Source organism: Equus asinus, chromosome 12, assembly GCF_041296235.1.
Source record: "Equus asinus isolate D_3611 breed Donkey chromosome 12, EquAss-T2T_v2, whole genome shotgun sequence".
In the NCBI taxonomy this organism is placed as follows: domain Eukaryota; kingdom Metazoa; phylum Chordata; class Mammalia; order Perissodactyla; family Equidae; genus Equus; species Equus asinus.
The window spans coordinates 76977629-76997576 of NC_091801.1; the positions used below are offsets into that span (position 1 = coordinate 76977629).

General features: G+C 40.4%; 1 long non-coding RNA gene across 1 annotated transcript in view; it reads right to left on the reverse strand.

Annotated features, from left to right (window-relative positions):
- The window catches only part of LOC123290191 (uncharacterized), a 28461-nt gene extending 9499 nt beyond the window's left edge, over window positions 1–18962 (reverse strand). The window contains exons 1-2 of the long non-coding RNA XR_006534556.2: window positions 17919–18962; window positions 574–1129 (exon numbers count right to left, since the gene is read on the reverse strand). This is a non-coding gene — a long non-coding RNA (uncharacterized lncRNA). The remainder of the gene's footprint in view (window positions 1–573; window positions 1130–17918) is intronic.
- Window positions 18963–19948: the final 986 nt, after the last annotated feature.

The following is a 19948-nucleotide window of genomic DNA, read 5'->3' on the forward strand; positions in this document are numbered from 1 at the left end:
CAAGCCACAATTCAATAAGGAGACCCTGACAATAGAAATATGGAATTAGACCTGGGAGTGGAGCAGAGGAGAGAGAGTATTGAGCATCGTTTGTCTCCACAGGAGTAAGAGGGTCCGTGGCCTTAAGGAAAAATGAATGACATCGGGTTGCATATTGAAAGATTCATAGTAGTTTGCAAAGGACTAGGAGGACACTCCAGGCACTCGGAGCAGATCATACAAAAGTGCCAAGGCGAGAAGCAAATTGCTTTACTCGGAACATTATATTAAATAACAGAGGTGAGATTCAGGGAAGACTCACCTACAGGGTCAGACAAGTGACGTGGATTGTCACATACAATCCTGAGAACAAACCTGCCAGGCAGGTCTCATCCCCATTTTACAAAAGAGGAGACTAAAATGGAAAGAAATTAAGTAACTCGCCTCAATTCCCAGAATGAGCGGTGGGAAAGAATTTGGCCCAGGCTCTGAAAGTCTCTGCCTGGCCCTCCGCCACTCAGCCAGGCAGATCACCTCTGCCTGGGCCACCCAGCCCTGTCTGGACCAAGTCAGCGAGCTGTCATGCCAGCTTACCTGTTTGGCTGGAAGCACCACCACAGAGGTCCCGGGGTGGGAGTGCTCCAGGCCAGTGCAGCCTTTGTGGCAGCGTCATGACCAGATTTGACTCCTGTGTTGTTGAGGCTGGCTTTGCTCTGAGGCGGAAACAAGTCTTAGATTGATGTGGACAGGGGCCAGGGGCCATTGATCATAACGAAAAGCAGCCACAGTTACAAATTCAAGGTGAGCTCCTTTTCCCTGAAGCCCATGTCATCCCCTCACCTTGTTTCACCAAGCGGCACTGCATTCGAAGTCTGCAATCAACCCAGGCCTTAAGGAGCTGTGGTTTGATTCCAGCCACTTCACCTTCACAGTCCGGATCCAATGAAAGTGTGTGAAGGAGCGATGCCTCGTTTTCATATTAATGTATACTTAAAGGACCCTAAAGGCAGACTGCGTCTAAAGCAATGGATGAAGGTGATAGAACTATTTTAGAGAATCTTAACTCATGGAAGCTTTGGAAGAAGATCCACTGATTGTCCGAAAATCTTTGCAAGCATCTTAGTAAGACAGGACACAATAGTTTCTTTTTCTGAAAAGAGAGAAAAAGTGGTCATCATGGCGACTTTATGAAAGAACCATGTTTTATTCATTTTATTTTGTCTTTGTGGTAAAATATACATAACATGAAATTTATCATTTTAAACAGTTTTGAAGTGTACTGCTCAATGGCATTAAGTACATTCATTCTTGTACAACCGTCCATCTCCAGAACATTTTCATCTTCCCAAACTGAAACTGTGTACCCATTAAATGACAACTCCTCATTCTCCCCTTCCTGAGCCCCTGGCAGCCACCATTATACCTTCTGTCTCTGTGAATTTGACTGCTCGAGCTACTTCATAGAAGTGGAATTATACAGTGTTTGTCTTTTGTGGCTACCTTGTTTCACTTAGCATAATGCTCTCAAGGTTCATCTATGCTGTTGAACGTATCAGAATTTCCTTCCTTTTTAGGCTGAATAATATTTCATTGTGTATATACATCACATTTTGTTTATCCATTCATCTGTCAATGGACACTTGACTTGCTTCCACCTTTTGGCTATTGGGAAGAATGCTGCCGTGAACATGTGTGCACAAATATCAGATTCCCTGCTTCAATTCCTTTGGGAATATACCCATAGATGGAATTGCTGGATCATATGGTAATTCTATTTTTAATTTTTGAGGAACATTCATACTCTTTTCCATAGCGGCTGTACCATTTTACGCTCCCATCAACAGGGCACAAGACTTTCAATTCCTCTACAGCCTCATCAAAACTTATTTTCTGATTTTTGATAAAAAGTATGCTACGTGGTATCTCGTTGTGGTTTTGATTTTTCATTTCCTAAATGATTAGTGATGTTGAGCATCTTTCCAAGTACTTACTGGCCATTTGTATATATTCTTTGGAGAAAGTCTACTTAAGTTCTTTGCCCATGTTTTAACTGGATTGTTTGGGGTTTCGCTGTTGTATCACGAGGTAGAGGAACAAAGCCGAGGCCAGCTACATCCCTTTCAAGAGGTATATGTATGAGAGGCATATCAGGAGAACATAAATTTCCAAAGGCATCGTTAAATCATTTTTGAAGATCTTGGACCATTGGTACCACAAAAACACAGTGCTTTAAAACAGAGAGTCCTGCCCATCTGGAGAGATAATCATAGTTAGGAACAAGAGGACACACTCTGCTTTGCCCTTGAGGAGGAAGAATTGTTCGGAGATGTGGTAAGCCTGATGGAGGAAATCTTCATTCTGGGATCTAAATACTGTGGAAGTAACATCTGATCCACGTAATGCATATTGGACCCTGGATCCCTGAGCCATTCCGCCTGAACATGCCTCTAGCCTTGATGATCTGATAACCCAGAGTCTTGAGCCTTTCCCGAGATATCGAAGATCTTTTTATGAAAGCTAAAATTTAATATCTGCCTCAGCAAATTTTGGTCTGCTATGCACATTTTCTTTTCTAAATTCATTGGGATTTCTTTAACCAGGCTCAGCAGCCAGAGCTGTCAATCACTTATTAGGAGTTTTGCTATCAAGGGCTGTCAGCTGGCTTTTCAAAGAACTAAGGAATCTTTCCATTTCTTCCCTTACAGCTATAGCTTGTCCGTAGTCATCTAGCAACTCAGGAGCAAGACTCATGTTTTTACCTGCTTGGGAAACGTCTCTGCTGTCTCAAAACTGTCACTGCTCTGTAGAGTTAATTTCCTGTGAGGTTCTCCTTCATTTCCTCGAGTGCGTTCTTTCAGTCATTTAACTTTCTGCTGAAACCTTTAAACCTCACTTCAATCTGTGCATGTCGTGATTTTGGAAAATCTTTCTATAATCCTTAAGCACTTTTTAATTCTGTCTCCTCTAGCTAGCAATATCTATTTGGTTACTTTCTCCTTCAAGTTTTCATAAGGAAGCATTTTTAGTAAGCCTTTATTATAATAAGTTATATTAAATAGCAAATTTTATTATAAGTGTTATTATGTATAAAGGTGGCTTTTAGCAATAAGTCAACTATAGCTACCTATACTACCAGGCCCCAGTTAAGTCCCAGAGATCTAAACCTGGATTTCAGGCAACTCTGCCCCACATCTCTATCTGTCATTTCAAGACAACCCAAAGTTTAAGCTTTTTGCCATCAACAGGCTCTCCGTGCACCTGCAGCCTGCTCAGATACAGGGTGACCAGCTTTCCAGTTTTCCTAGAACTGAGTTTCTTCAGAATGAGGTGCTTTCAGTGCTAAAATCAGGAAAGTCTCAGGCAACTTGAGATGAATTGGTCACCTGCCTACAATCCAAGCCAACACTTGGCAACCAGGACCCATCAGTAGATGAGAGGTTCAAGGTAAGGCCAGGGATGACAAAGCACAGCTTTCCCATCATTTTTATGACACACTTAGAAATTGGTAGTATTTTGAGACTTTCTGGGGGAAATGGGAGTGGCTGTTTGTGAATGGATGTGACTAGCACATGCTTGTCACACTGTGTGCCTTCCAGGGTCACTGGATCTTCCCTTGCGCACCATAGGATTCAGACAAACGTCATTCCTTTTCATTCACTTGATCCCCTGCCTGACTGGGAAAGCAAGATCCTCAATGAATGGTGGAATCTGTTTCAAAGAGGCCTCGCAAGTGCCTTCATCCTTTAAGCTTGGCTTTCATGTCACCACCTCTGCCTTTTACTTCACTCATGCCCACCTCTGTCTCCTGGGAACACAGACACAGCATTTCCTCCATCTGATGGTGGTTCCTCCCACACTGAAGATTAAGTTCCTGAACAAACTCATAATAGAAGATTGAATGGCTGAAATTTAAGACCCTATAGAAAGAAGGAGGGTTAGAATAACTGAGATTGTGTGTATACAGGCATATGAAATAATAGAAAAGCTCACCAAGTAAGACAAAATACGCATTCTACCTAATGCTTACATAAAAAAGAGCATTTTACAATGGACTTCCATTTACCACCCCTTGCTTGTTTGTTTCAATGAGATGCTTGTGAATAACTTTGTGTATTTTAAAAAATGTGCATACAAAGAATCATTTTACACCATTTTCTTGATCATCAAATTAGGATGATTGTGGTCTGGATTTGCAATCACTGTGGCAAAATTTTTGTGTTAAAGAATAAAAATTAGACAGAAGGAACTCGGTGCATCTGCACCTGAATGTCCCTAAGTCACCTAGAAATTAAGGGATCCTTTAAATACTCCTCAAACAGTGTGATCCTTCATTTACACAGCTCCTGTAATAGTAGGACCCAGGTTCATGGGTGTGTGTGCATGTGTGTGTGTGTATGTCTCTTCATTTCCTGCGTCAGTATATGCTTCATTTCATGCTTCCTGCTCTCATTCAGCCTTCCATTTACTTTTTCCTAGTCATTGTCTGAACTAAAGCTCTTCCTTCTTCCTTCATTTCCTTACAGAGTCCCTGTAAAGAGCTGTGGTTTGTAACAGACTTTCACTGACACTTGGGAGCAGTGGAGGATGTATTATTCAGGACTGGATTACATTTGGCTACAAGTGAAGGGAGATCCTACAGTAGCTTGTTCAGACAGGTTTCTTTTTTTCTATGCAAGAAGAACGACACAGGGATGTTTATTCATCTGCTCAAGGGTGTGAGAGCTAAAGTTTGCAGAAATCTCTTGGCCTTTCCCTCATGATCACAAAATAATCACTGTAACTCAAGCCATCACATTTAGGAAGGAAAAAGGAGGAATGGAGGAAGCAGAGAAAAATGGAATAGCTTATGTAATTGGGGAAGCAAAATTTTCTCTAAAACCTTTGCTCACGTCTGCTTATGTCCCACTTTCTGGAACAGTGTTGCCGGGTTACCTCTGCCTACAAGAGGGACTGGGCATGTGGTCCTTAGATTCCCTGCTCCACAGTAGAGGAAGGGAAAGAAGGAAATAAAAAGTTGGAATGGGTCTTAAGTAACCCACCCTACAGTATCTGCCTTGGAGAGTAGTTCACCGATAATTTTCCTTACTCTGAAGTCCAATTTGTTTGAAATGATTATAGCTACTTCAGCAGTCTTTTGATTAGTGTTAGTGGGGAATATCTTTTTCCACCCCTTTACTTTTAGCTTATCCATGACTTACATTGAAGGTGGGTTTCCTGTAGACAATATTAGTTGGGTCTTGTGTTTTACCCACTCTGCCAGTTTCTCTCTTTTAGTTGGTATATTTAGACCATTAATATTTAAGGTGATTATTGATATAGTTGGGTTAATACTGATCTTATTTGTAACTGTTTTCTATTCATTGCCTTTTTTCTTTCTTTCTTTTTTAAAAGCTTCCTCTTTTTTTCTGTCTCCTCTGGTGTTAATTGAACATTTTATATGATGTCCTTTTCTTTCCTTTCTTAACATATCAATTTTATTTCTTAAAATAAATTTTCCAGTGCTTCTCCTAGATCTGAAGTATACATTTTACCACTTCACAGGGAGTGCAGATATTTTTAACAGAGTGTTCCCAATTTCTCACTCCTTTTCTTTCTTACATTGCTGTCCTTAATTTCATTTATCCATAAGCTCTAATCACCAAACACATTGTTGCTATTATTACTTTGAATAAACTGTTATCTACTACATCAATAAAGAATAAGAAAAATGAAATATTTTATTTTATCTTTTCTTCTGGACTGAATTGTGACCCTCCAAAATTCATTATGTTGAAGTGCTAACCACCAGGACCTCAGAATGTGGCTGTATTTTGAGAGAGGGTCTTCGAAGAGATAATTAGGTTAAAATGAGGTCATTAGGGTCGACCTCAATCCAATAAGTCTGGTGTCCTTATAAGGAGAGGAAATTAGGACACAGACACACATACAGGTAAGACATGTGAAGACATAGGAAGACAGCAGCTATCTACAAGCTAAGCAGAGAGGCCTCAGAAGAAATCAGCCATTCTGACATCTTGAGCTTGGACTTCTAGCCTCCAGAATCTTGAGTAAGTAAATTTCTGTTGTTTAATCCACCCAGTCTGTATACTTTGTTATAGTACACGGTATAGCCCCAGCAAACTAACATACCTTCATTTATTCCGTCGCTAATGTTCTTCTCTTCTTTATGTAGATTCTAGTTTCTTACCTCTATCATTTTCTTTCTCTTTGAAGAAATTCTTTTAACATTTTTTGCAAGGCAGGCCCACTGCCCACAAATTACCTCAGTTTTTGTTTGTCTGAGAAAATCCGTATTTCTCCTTTATATTTGAAGAGTAATTTTGCTTGATATAGAATCCCAGGTGTGTTTTTTTTCTTTCAATACTTTAAATATTTAGCTCCGCTCTCTTCTTGCTTGTGTGGTTTCTGAAGAGAAGACTGATGAAATTCTTATCCTTGCTCCTCTATTGGTAAGGTAGAGTTGTTTCTCTCTGGGTTCTTTTTTTTTCCACTTTTTTATGGTGGTAAAATAAACATCAGAGAAAATTACCATCTTAACCATTTTTAAGTGTGGGGTTCAGTGGTATTAAGTAGGCTCATAATGTTGTGCAACCGCCATCACCATCCATCTCTAGAACTCATTTCATTTTGTAAAAATGAAACTCTATACCAATTACACAGTAATTCCCTGCTCCCCCTCTCCCCCCAGCCCTTCCATTCCCACCTTCTGTGTTTCTGATTTTGACTGTTCCAAGTATCTCATATAAATGGAGTCATACAGTATTTGTCTTTTTATGACTGGCTTATTTCACTTAGCATAATGTCCTCAAGGTTCATCCATGTTGTAGCATATGCCAGAGTTTCTTTACTTTTTAAGACTGAATAACATTCCTTTGTATGTATATACTACATTTTGTTTCTCCATTCATCTGTCAATGGACATTTGGGTTGCTTCCACCTTTTGGCTATTGTGAACAATGCTGCTATGGTCAAAGGTGTACAAATATCTGTTTGAGTCCTTGCTTTTGATTCTTTTATATATATACACGTGTATATATATATATATATATATATATATATATATATACACGTATATATGTGTACACCCAGAAGTGGAAATGCTGGATCACATAATTCTATTTTTAATTTTTTAATTTTTCTTTTGAGGAAGATTGGCTCTGAGCTAACATCTGCCACCAATTTTCCTCTTTTTGCTGAGGAAGACTGGCCCTGAGCTAACATCCGTGCCCATCTTCCTCTACTTTATATATGGGCTGCCTACCACAGCATGGCTTGACAAGCAGCGCTGTGTCCACACCCAGGATCCGAACTGGTGAACCCCAGGCTGCCGAAGTGGAACATGCACACTTAACCACTGTACCACCAGGCCGGCCCCTATTTTTAATTTTGTGAGGAAACTCCATACTGTTTTCCACAGCAACTATACCATTTTACATTCCCACCAGCAGTGCACAAAGCTTCCAATTTCTCCATATCTTTGCCTAAACTAGTTATTTTTTGTTGTTTTGATAGCACCCACCCTAATGGGTGTGAGTTGGTATCTCGTTGTAGTTTGAATTGCATTTCCCTAATGATTAGTGATTTTGAGGATCTTTTCACGTACTTATTGCCCATTTGTGTATCTTCTTTGGAGAAATGTGTATTCAATGTCTTTTGCCCATTTTTAAATCAGGTTGTGTGGTTTTTCGTTGTTGAGTTTTAGGAGTTCCCTATATATTATAGATATTAATCCCTTATCAGATACGTGATTTGCAAATACTTTTTCCATTCTGTGGGTTGCCTTTTTACTCTGTTACTATTGTCTTTTGATACATAATTTTTAAATTTTCATGAAGTCCGATGTGCCTGTTTTTTTCTTTTGTTGCCTGTGCCTTTGGTGTCATATCTAAGAAATCATTGTCAAATCCAGTGTTGTGAAGCTATTGGTATGTTTTCCTGTAATAATTTTATAGTTTTAGATCTTGCATTTAGGTCTTGATCCATTTTGAGTTAATTTTTGTATACGGTTTTAGGTAAGTGTTTAACTTCGTTCTTTTGTATGTAGCTGTCCAGTTTTCTCAACACCATTTGTTGAAAACACTTTTCTTTCTCCATTGAATGATCTTGACACTCTTATAAAAAGTCATTTCACCATAAATATGATGGTGTATTTCTGGGTTTATTATTTTCTCTTGGTCTATGTGTCTATCTTTATGCCAGCACCATACTCTTGATTACTGTAGCTTTGCAGCAAGTTTTGAAATAAAACAGTGGGAGGCCTCTAGCTTTATTCTTCTTTTCCAAGATTGCTTTGGCTATTTGTGACTCCTTGAAATTCCATATGAATTTTAGTGTGAGTTTTTCTGTTTCCATAAAAAAAAAAATCATTGGATTTTGATAGGAATTACGTTACATCTGTAGCTCTCTTTGGGTACTATTGACATCTTAATAATATTGAATATTCTAATCCATGGACATTGGATGTGTTTCCATTTATTTGTATATTATTTAAATTCTTTCAACAATGTTTTGCAGATTCATTTGTGTAGGTCTTTCACCTCCTTAAGTTAATTTCTAAGTATTTTATTATTTTTGATGCTATTGTAAATTGGAATTGTTCTTGTAATTTTCTTTTTGTTTGTTGTTATTGTATAGAAATGCAACTACTTTGTGTGGCTTAACTTTGTATCCTGCTACTTTGCTGATTTGTTTATTAGTTTTAACAGTATTTTGGGGAGGAATCTTTAGGAATTTCTACAAATAAGATCGCATTATCTATGAACAAAGATAATTTGACTTCTTCCTTTCCAGTTGGGTTGTTTTCATTTCTTTTTCTTGTCCAATCACTCTGGTTAGAATTCCAATATTATGTTGAATGGAAGTGTTAATAGCGGGCTTTCTTGCCATTTTCCCTAATCTTAGAGAAAAAGCTTTCAGTCTTTCACCATTGAGTTTGATATCTGTTGTGGGTTTTTCATATATGGCTTATATTATATTGAGGTACCTTTCTTCTATTTTTAGTTTGTTGAGTGTTTTTATCATGAAAGCATTGAATTTTGTCAAATGCTTTTTCTGCATCAATTGACATCACGTGTTTTCCCCCTTCATTCTGTTAACGTGGTGTATTTCATTGATCAGTTTTCCTATACCGAACCATGTTTGCTTTGCAGGAAAAAAATGCCAATTGGTCATGTTTTATAATCCTTTTAGTATGCAGCTGAATTTGGTTTGCTAATATTTTGATGAGCATTTTTGCATCAATATTCATGAGGTACATTGGTCTGTAGTTTTCTTTTTCGGTTATGTTCTTTGTCTGGATTTGGTATCAGGTTAATTCTGGCCTCTTAGAATGAGTTAAGAAGTGTTCTCTCATCTTTAATTTTCTGGAAAAGTTTGAAAAGGATAGGTGTAAGTTCTTTGTTATATGTTTGGAAGAATTCACCAGTGAAACCATCAGGTCAAGGGCTTTCTTTGTTGGGAGACTTTTGATTATTGATTCAATCTCCTTACTAGTTATAAATGTATTTGCATTTTCTATTCTTTGTGATTTAGTCTTGGCAAGTTTTGTATTTCCAGGAATTTGTCCATTTCATATAGGTTATCCAATTTGGTGGCATACAACTATTCATAGTACTCTCTTACCGTTTTTTTTATTTCTGTAGAATTGGTAGTAGTGTCCCCACTTTCATTTCGGACTTTAGTAATTTGAAACTTCTCCCTTTTTTCTTATTCCATCCAGCTAAAGGTTTGTTAACTTTGTTGATCTTTTCAAAGCACCATTTTTCGGCTTCATTTATTTTCTCTTTTGCTTTTCTATTTTGTTTATCTCTGTTCTAATCTTTATTATTTCCTTTCTTCTGCTAGCTTTGGGTTTAGTTTTTTCTTCTTTTCTATTTCCTTAGGTCATAAAATTAGGCTGTTGGTTTGAAATCTTTCTTGTTTTTTAAAAAAGTGCTTATACCTGTAAATTTTCCCCTTAACACTGCTTTTGCTGCATCCCATAAATTTTGGTATATTGTTTTGTTTTCATTCATCTGTAAGTATTTTCTAATTTACATTGTGATTTATTCTTTGATCCATGGGTTGTTTAAGAGTGTGTTGTTTAATTTCCATACACTTGAGAATTTAATTCTGTTACTGATTCTTAACTTCATCCTATTGTGATCAGAGAAGATATTTTGTATGATATCTATTTTTTAAATCTACTGAGACTTAATTTGTGGCCTACCATATGGTCTATCCTGGAAAATGTCCTATATGTACTTGAGAAGAATGCATATTCTGCTGTCATTGGGTAGAGTGTTCTGTATATATCTTTTAAATCTAATTGGTTTATTTTGTTGGTCAAGTTCTCTCTTTTCTTACTTATCTTCTTCCTGGTTTTTTTATATATTATTGAGTGTGAGGTATTGAATTTTCAAACCATTATTATATAACTGTCTATTTCTGCCTTCAATTCTGTTAGTTTTGCTTCATATATTTTGATGGTCTGTCATTAGGTGAGTAGACTTTTATAATTGTTATATCTTTTTGCTGTATTGAAACTTTTATTAATACATAACATCTTTCTTTGCCCCTTGTAACCTATTTTGACTTAAAGTCTATTTTTTCTGATATTAGTATAGACACCCCTGCTCTCTTTTGGTTATTATTTGCATGGAATATATTTTTCAATATACTGTGTATTTGGATCTAAGGTGAGTTTCTCAGAGACAGCATATAGTTGATCATGTGCTTTTTTATCCATCTGTCAATCTCTGTCCTTTGATGGGAGAGTTTAATCGATTTCCATTTAAAGTAATTACTGTTAAGGAGATGCTTACTTCTGTCATTTTGCTATATGTTTTCTGTATACCTCATAGCTTCTTTGTCCCTCATTTTCTGCATTACTGTATTCTTTTGTGTTTAGTTGATTTCTTTGTAGTGAAATATTTAAATTCTTTTCTTATTTCATTTTGTGTATCTTCTATAATGATTTTCTTTATGATTACCATGCTTACGTGTCTAGCAGTTAGGCTGTGTTTACTGTTTGCTGTAGCTGTTGTGTTAAAGGCTAACATTTCCTCTAGTGCACCCCTTTTTGTCTTTGAGTTTCCTTGGAGACTCCTAAAATAAACTCTGAAGCTTGCAGTTCTTTTAGCCGTAATTTCTGTTATTATACAGGAGCCCTATTTTTTTTTTATTGAGGTTGTAATAGTTTACAACATTGTGAAATTTCAGCTGGACATTTTTGTTTGCCCATCACCATAGAAGTGTTCCCCTTCACCCTTTGTGCCCACTTCCTGGGCCACTTCCCCCTGGTAACCACTGAACTGTTCTCTTTGTCTGTGTGTTTGTTTATCTTTGTACAGGAGCCCTATTGACACTATGGTAAGGTGTGAGAGACTGGCAAGCTATCTGTCATCCTATGATCAGGTCTCAGTCTTTCGTTAGCCTGTGTTCCTGGGCTGTGACTTTCATGAGTGCTTCTCAGCTTCCTTCTCCCTCCCTGCTTAGAGGAGACAGGAAAGCTAAAGGGGGCTGGAGCTGGGTATTTGCCTTCTCACAGGTCAGTTAGGCTTTGGTAAAATGCTAGTTAGTGAGGTTCTGGTAAAATAGTTTCCCGTAAGGAAACTTTATCAAGGAGAACAGAGAGTCTTGGGCATACTTCCAAGTGCCTACTTTTCCCTTCCCTCTGCCGGAAGTATGAGAGAATTTTTCTCCAAAATTCACCCTGACAACAGGGTGGGGCCCCTGGAGGTAAAGCTCATTAAAGTGTGGATCCTTCCTAAGACTGCTTCCTCCCTGGAGTTTTGAACTCTCAAGCTAGACCACACTGAGCCTCCAGCAATTCCTTCATTACAGTGTAACGTGTTCTTAATGATACTGGCTCCAGCTGTGGGCTTCTGCCTTGTAAGCTGTGGTTCTCTGTATTTACCTTTTGCGTTCCCCAGTTTTAGCCATAGTAGTTTGCCCTGTGACTTCAATTCTCTGGTGGATCTAAGGAGAGGTGTCGATTTTCAGTTTGGCTGGCTTTTATCATGTTATGGGAATGGGAGTGACAACTTCCAAACTCCTCACCTGTCAGACCAGAAACTCAAGTCACCTTTGTGTGTTCTAACATTCTGTTAAGAAAGTCTATTGGTTTAATTATTTTCTTAAACATAATAAAACTGAGTCTTTGTTGATAATATTACTTTTAAATAAATGAACCAGAGCTTCTTTCCAAATTTGAGTAGTGAAAATGGAGCTTATTTACAAATGACTTGTCTTTGGATAGTCAGGATCAAATCAAGCCCCTCGGCTAACGTACGCAGAGGAAGGGAAAGAGGATTACTCTGGACTTAGTGTTGGGTAGGACCAGATTCAAATCCAGCTCTGTCACTTCTCTCAAGGTGACCCAACTTTTTTGAGCCTCACTTGTTTCATTTTCAAAATAGAGAAAAATAGGCTAATAGTTAGAAGAAGAACTGATGATTAATCATACCCTTCCTCCTTTATGGATTTTAACCAATAGAGAAAAAAATGAATCTTGTGATGATGAAATATGATAGTTATGTTATTACTAGTAGAGCGATACCGTTAACAAAGGAGTCCTGCAGGCTGTGTAAGAACTGTGTCTTAGCATCCTTTGGGAGTGGGCAGAGGAAACAGAATTATTCTTCTCAAACTGTTTCCTTCTGGTAAACTCAGGAGAAAACCCCTTCCCTCAATTTCTATGGAAATATAAGGAACGCAATAATGAGCACCCCAACCTCAACACCTGCCGTTACTGAGAAAGAGTAAATAAGACAAAATAATGTAATAATCGTGAAGATGATTGTCAACACTTTTTGAACAGCTCTTTACTCTGTTCCAGGCATTGTGCTGAGTGCTCACTTGCTATTCTTTCAATAACCCTATTAAGATTACATTCTCACTACTCCCTCTTTCCAGAGGACCGAGCCTAGAGGAATTAAATACTTTACTCAGGTGGCTCTGTGGCAAGCTGTTTAGCTCAAGTATCAGTTTATAGGTCTTATCTGTCAAAAGGAGTCTTTAGAGTTCTAATCAGAAGCTTAGAATCCATCAAGGAGGAAAGGAGCTAACATAGAGTCTGGCACAAGAATGGCACAATAAATATGGAAGAGAGGGCATCTATTCAGAAATTCAGAAGAAAGCCTGTTTTACTCACTGTATTTAAAGAGGTACTAATGTATAATCTACAACTAGATAACACACTCCTTGCGGGGATGAAATAACTACTCTACTTCACTGAACCTACCCTCTACAGGTCTGAGTTCTTTGCAGTACTAGGTAAATATAAGACATTGGTAAACGCCTTCCAACCTTTAGCAATTAAAATAAAAATTTTGGAGGGGAAGAAATGGATAAAATTAATCAAATAAAGTGTGTGTGTGGTGTGCTTATTTTCCTTAGAGAGTTGGTTGGTGTAATAGAAAGATGAAGGTGGTGCAGGAATTAGCATTCATTAGGAAATCTCATGTGCTGGGTGCTCTATTCATGTTTTTCTCCAGTGGCCTTTCAGAAAGTAAGAAATGGGATAATAACTGGACGCTGTCTAGTGTCCAGCAATCCACATATATTAATTGAGCCCCTTCTACATGATAGGAACTGTGTTGGGTGCTTGGGAAACTAAATTACACAAAATGAAGAAAGCCTCTCTTCTCACAGGGCGCCAAGAGAGATTAAATCAATGAGAACACAGTGATATCAGCTATCGGCACTATTATGAGAGAAGCACAATGTGTTGAGGAGCACATGGGAGAAGCACATTTCACAAACTTGGAAATCTTCCCAGAAAGTTAGACTCAGCTGAGGTCTAACAGGTGAGGAGGAGAAAATGAGGTGAGCTGGGCATTCTAGGTAGAAGTAGCACAATGTATAAAGGCCCAAATCTTAGATGTTAATTATTCATGTCACTATTATCATCTCATTCAGTGTCACAGGCTATAGAATCAGTGAGATCCGGGTTCAAATCTTGGTTTTGCCATGATTTGTGTGGCCTTGGGCAAGTCACCTGATCTTTTGAGTCTCTGTCTTGTTCTCTGCATCACAAGGATGCTCGTACAGAACCTGTAGTAATGTTACCGGAAGAAGATGAATTGATAGGAGCACAGATCCTAATACTTTGCCTGGCATTTAAAAGTGCTGCAACACGTTTCTCTTTCTTTCCTCTTGAAAGAGTCTGATGTTTTCATCTTATGGATTCCAAAGTTTCCTTGGACACCAGACAGCTTCCATCAACTAATGTATGCTGTGAGGTGTGACATGCTGAGCAAATATCCTCTATAACTCCATGAGAACAACCAACTGCAAGGCCATACAGTGAACTCCTCCTGAGCCATTATATGGCAGGGCACGCTGTTAATTCTCGGAACAACCCATAAAACAAATTTGCAAGATGGTAAAGGCGTGTTATAAGTCAGTAATTAACCACGTATTGCAAATCCAGGCTTTTAACTCAAAGTTTGCACAATACCCACACCTCAGTTGACATTTGGGCTTTTCTTGAAAATGCATATCTTCGTCTAGAAGGAAAAAATAACTCTAAAACATTTTTGGTTCAGCACTTCAGCAGGTGGCTGGTGGTGAATGGGCCCCATCCAACTGCAGTTTGAACCTAGGCTTTCCCTCAATTCCCTTTAGGTCTGTGAGTAAATTGTAGTATGTTTGACACAAAATCAGTATCTGTCATGCACTCTTAGGCAAATGATAATTTTCTACTGAAAACTATTTCCTTAGTGATGGTAAATCTTCAACTGCTGTTGACAGATTCAATTTCTGCAAAGCACCAAAAAGGCTAGAACATGCAGGGAAGTATAATTCAGCTTAGCAGATTATTATTGAGTACTTACTACCCATCATTTGCTTGTTTGCTCTGAGATTCAGCCCCTCTCACCTTTTCCCTGCAAACAGGCCCCTTATGTTTAACTCCATGAGTCAGGTTCAGCCAACGTGAAACATGTTAGGAGATAGGAAAGTAGGATGTATGGAGTAGAGTTGCTGGCACCCTATTCAGATCCCTGGGAGCTCTTTTAAGTTTGGGACGCTCATACCCCAGCTGCTGAGTGTGCTGCAGCTGAAGGCTTGCACTTAGCATCTTCTTTGCTGGATTGCTCCTTAGCAGCTGGAGCCGATTCACCTGCAAGTGTCTCAAAGTTACATAGCCCTCTGGAACCCTGTCCAATCACTGACTCGTGTTGGGTGTACAAAAGTCCATCTCCATGCCTCACAGCAGGACAAACACTGGGACGTAATTTGTACTCCACAGCTCCCTGCAGGTCTGGCAGAAGTTAGACCTCATCTGGAAGCCCATCCGGGCTTAAATCCCTCCCTTCCTCTATCACGGCTTCCCTGGCCACACAGATTTCTCCTGGGAGCCTCTATTAGTAAATGACCTCACACAATTCCCCAGGCCAGGCTCTGCTTCTGGAATACCCCTGCTAGGACAACAGAAGAAGCCTTCCCCACTCTGCTTCGGGGGGAGTCTCATGCGGTGGTTCTGGTTCCTTCATGACTCCAGCTCTCACCCTAGTAGATCACACTCCTTCCTGGTCATCCCAGATCCAAGGTGACTCTGTTCTCCATGCCTTCAGCGACCTTCTGAAGGCTCATCTCTGCCAGGCAGTCTTGTCTGCCCAGCTCTTTGGCTGGATCCTTGCGAGGCTCATCTTCCAAAGTTCTGACTCCCTTGGGCAGTGCCAGCTTCTGAGCTTTGACAGTCCATCACCCACTTTGGTCCTCAAGCACTAGGGGTGGCAGCAGCTTTCTGTAGTTGTTAGTCTCCAGGTTGCCTCACTTTCCCCCGGTTTCTGCTTTTCCAATACCTCTATAATTAATTCTCTGTATTAGATTCCCTTTATTGAGCAACCTGCCATGGATTCTCTGTGCCCGACTGGATACTGACTGTTACACTAGAACCCTTGCATTGTGTGGATGCAGAAAACATAACAAAATAAGACATTGCTTTGCCCACCAGTTATTTGTCGGCATCAACTTGACCCTTACAACATAGGGTAACCCTGCTCTGGTAGAAGGTCAATGGTAGGAGCATGGGGAAACAGCACCAAGCCACCCTGGGTGGGGCTGGTTGTGGGGTGGGGCACTTAGCAGGGAAAGATTCCCCTGGGAGGTGACTCTGGACCTGAGCGATAAAGAACAGAGATTATGCGGGATTGCTACTGTACTTTTTTTTTACCTGCTCCAAGCCAATTTTCCTCTTGAATGATGACAGAAAGATGTGTTGATCCTGCTTAAGCCCCTCCCTGAACTCCCTCGTCTTGGCTGGTGGTTAATCAATTAAGCTTTTAGCCACCAGCACAGGGATGTGAAGAGGGAATTGAGCTTGTAACAGTAAGCAACTGCCGATAAGAGATGCATGCACACGAGGATGGAGGTGAACATAAGCAATTCTTGAAGCATGCCAGGGGAGATGATAAGGTAGCAGGGTTGAAGAAAACGCTTCTGGAATGGGCGGAAAAGCTCAGTTTACTCTTCTGGGTACCTTCTAGCCTCTCTTCTCCCTCTGTCTCTGAGCTTCCTAATCTACTGAGGAGTGATTTGCATACTCTGGTGTACTCAGAGTGTCGTCTGTGGCTGGGCAGCATCAGCATCCCTGGGAGCACGTTAGATAACGTGTTCTTGAGTCCCTCGCTAGACCTAAGGAATCAGAATGTCTTGGTTGGGCCCCAGTTCGTGCTTGAACAAGCCTCCAGGTGATTCTGCTACAGGCTGAAGTTTGAGATGAACTGGTTTGGATAGGCTCAAGGTCTTTTCTTGTTCTAAGAGTCCCTGAAAGAGCTACATTTGGCATTCAGAACAAGAAAGGAAGAGAGCCACAGTGAAAGAGAAGGACCTCACAGCTACTAAATGCTCACCATGTGGCAGGCACTATAGATCTCTCTGCTTTATTCAGACCTGGCGATTCCTCCCTTTTTAAACTTTTACTTATGACACTGAAATCTGCTGATTTTTCCTTCTAACTTGCTGATTCTTGCTTTTTGGATACCATGCAAAGTCTTGTTTGTTTGAGTCTTTTTGTCACTGCTTGGATTTTGGTTTTCCCAAGTTTTCCAGCCTTTGGTCTCTCCCTAGCTCAACAGCTGGCATTCACCTTAGGGCTCTGAGCTTCCCCAAACCACTATAGCAGCCTCCTTTGACCTCGCTCATGAGGTCCAGCCTCCTCAAGCCACCCTGCTCACTGTCTCCACTGTGAGCTTTCCTGAATGCAGATCTGACTCATCTGTGTCCTGCCAAGATACTTCCACGGCTCTCTAGAACCATAGAAGAAATCAGTTGTGCGCACCTGTACATAGATTACAACGTCCTGTACGATCTGCTCCTGATCACAATCTGTTTCCGCTCCTGCCTCATCTCCTGACACTTCCTGTTCCACATGCTGTGTCCCCCCCACAGCCACTTTGGCTCCTCTCTCACTTTCTGCCTGTTTGTCTCCCTGACACTTTTTTCATGCGATAGTGGAGGTTGCATTCTCCCATCTTATTTCCCCATATGAGAGAGACTCGCTGATGGCTGCTCAAACAAATTTTCTGCTCCTCCTGGAAACATAGCTAAACCATATTTTCCAGTCTCCCTTGCAATTAGGTCAGCCAGACTGACTTTTTGCCACAGAATGTATGTAGAACCCATCAACCTCCAACAACCCTCTATCCCCTCTTCACTCAGTCTCTTTACTCAGCTGCTGCCAGATGTATAGGGTTTAGAGAAGGATGGGATGTGGCCGATCCCCAAGATGGAAGGAGCCTGAACCCATGGATGATTATGTAGGGCACTTCCCTTCCTCATGTCTCACCTTCTGCTAATCTTCAATAGACTATTCCATGCGTAAGAAATAATATATCTCTAACTTGTGATAGATACAGGAAAACAAGAGAAAAAAAATCAGAAGCTTGGTGTATTTGTGAGCTATTCCTGCATTAATATTGCATAATAAAACAATCCAAAACTCAATGGCTTACCAACACATCCCTATGCTCATGGATCTACAGGCCAACTGCTGTTTGGCTCATGTGGGCTGGTCTCTGCTGGGCAGATGTCCTTCAGACAGCAGGCTTGACTCCAGGCTGCTCCATGTGTCTTCATCACGGGGTCCAAGTTGAAGGGGCAGGAGCTTTCCCAGGCATGCACTTCTCAAGGCAAATGACTGGCATCCAGGAGCCCAGCCACACTGTGCCAGCACTTTAGGTACTACTTGCGTTATCTGCTCTTATAAATCTGCTCACTTTCTGTTGTCCAAACAAAAGTCAGTGAAGCAGGAAAGTAGAATCCATCCAAGAAGGCGGGGGAGGAGAGTGAAAATGTGCTGGAAAAGTATCTGGTAAAAGATGTGGAATGTCACGAAATTATCACTGTCACAACCCCAGGTCTGAGGTTCTCAGATTCCTCCCAGGAACACCACTGCCCTCATCGTCCCCCTATCCTGAAGGAAAGAGTTCAGTAAATTCTCCTCCTTCCCAGACTCTGCATTTCTTTCATGTTTTTTCTAGTTCTCAACCACCCCAACCCCATGTGACATGAATTATGGGCATTCCCAAGCTTAACAAGCTCTCAGACTCTGTTACAGATAAAGCAGACTATGACCCCTCCATGTTCCCATGGGCCCTAAATCATGCTGAGCTCGTTATAAGCCTACCCATTTCTCTCCCACACTCTAAAGCATATTCATAATGAGAGCGTAGGAATTCAAATTCATAAAGGAAATGTTCCTTCTAAAGCTTTGCATTTTAATGGTAGTAGATGATCCCTGACCCCTCTCATAACCGGTGTATGCACAGCAGAGTATGTTCTCACATTAGCAGGTATAAGCCCCATCAACCCTTTCCTCTAGGAAGATCTCTTTTTGACTGAAGCAAGTCTGACTGCACAGTTGGGGAAGGATGGAGGTTGAATCAGAGTCCTCCCGAGAGCCCAGTTATCTCAAGTTTCATATCTATGGACCTTAAAATAACTCCTATCTCAGCTGCCTCCTGGCCATGCACAGAAGCCAACTAAAGCAGAAATGGCTAAGTGCCACCCCAATATTTGTTTTTATTTTCTCTATAATAGTTAAAATTTTAGGTGGACAAATGGTTACCCAGCTTGATAGCCAGGGTTCTCCAGAGAACCAGAACCAATAAAAGATAGATAGATAGATAGATAGATAGATAGATAGATAGATAGATAGAGATAGAGAGATAGAGAGATAGATAGAGATAGAAATATATATATATGTATAGAGAGAGAGCTAAAAGGAGATTTATGATAAAGTATTGGCTCATGCAATTATGCCAGCTGAGAAGTCCCATGATCTACAAGCTGGAGATCCAGGAAAGCTGGTGGTGTAGTTCCAAGACTTGAGAGCCAGAGAGCTGATGGTATAGATCCCAGTCTGGTTCTGATGGCCTGAGAATAAGGAGTATCAAGGGCAGAAGATCAGTGTCCCAGATTAAGCAGTAAGGCAAAGAGAGAACAAATCCAACCTCCCTCCACCTTTTTGTTCTATTCTGGCCCTCAATGGATTAGATGATGCCTACCCACATTGGCAGGGCCATCTGCTTTCCTCAGCTCACCAATTCAAATGCTAATCTCTTCCAGAAACACCCTCACAGACAGACTCAGAAATAATGCGTAATCAGATATCTAGGCATCCGGTCAACTTGAGACTTAAAATTAACCATCAGCAAGTTTGAGACTACATTTCCCCACCTCTCTTTCAGCTAGCCTCTGGCCAGTGGGAGGAGAAGCTGAAGTAATGTAGCAATGTGCTCTTTCTCTTTCTTTACCCACTGGCATATGTAGATAGCATGGTGAGCGCTGGAGCAGCCATCTTGGGCCCAGAAATGGAAGCTGTGTTGAGATGGCAGAACAACAAGATGAAAGTGGTGGGGGCTCAGTGAGCCAAGGAGTTGAAAGAAAGATTTCTTGAACTCTCAAGGTCTGGCAGTAGTGCACTTGTATTCAGAGAACAGCATGGAGTAGCATGGGGACAGACTCATGGGCAGTAACGTGC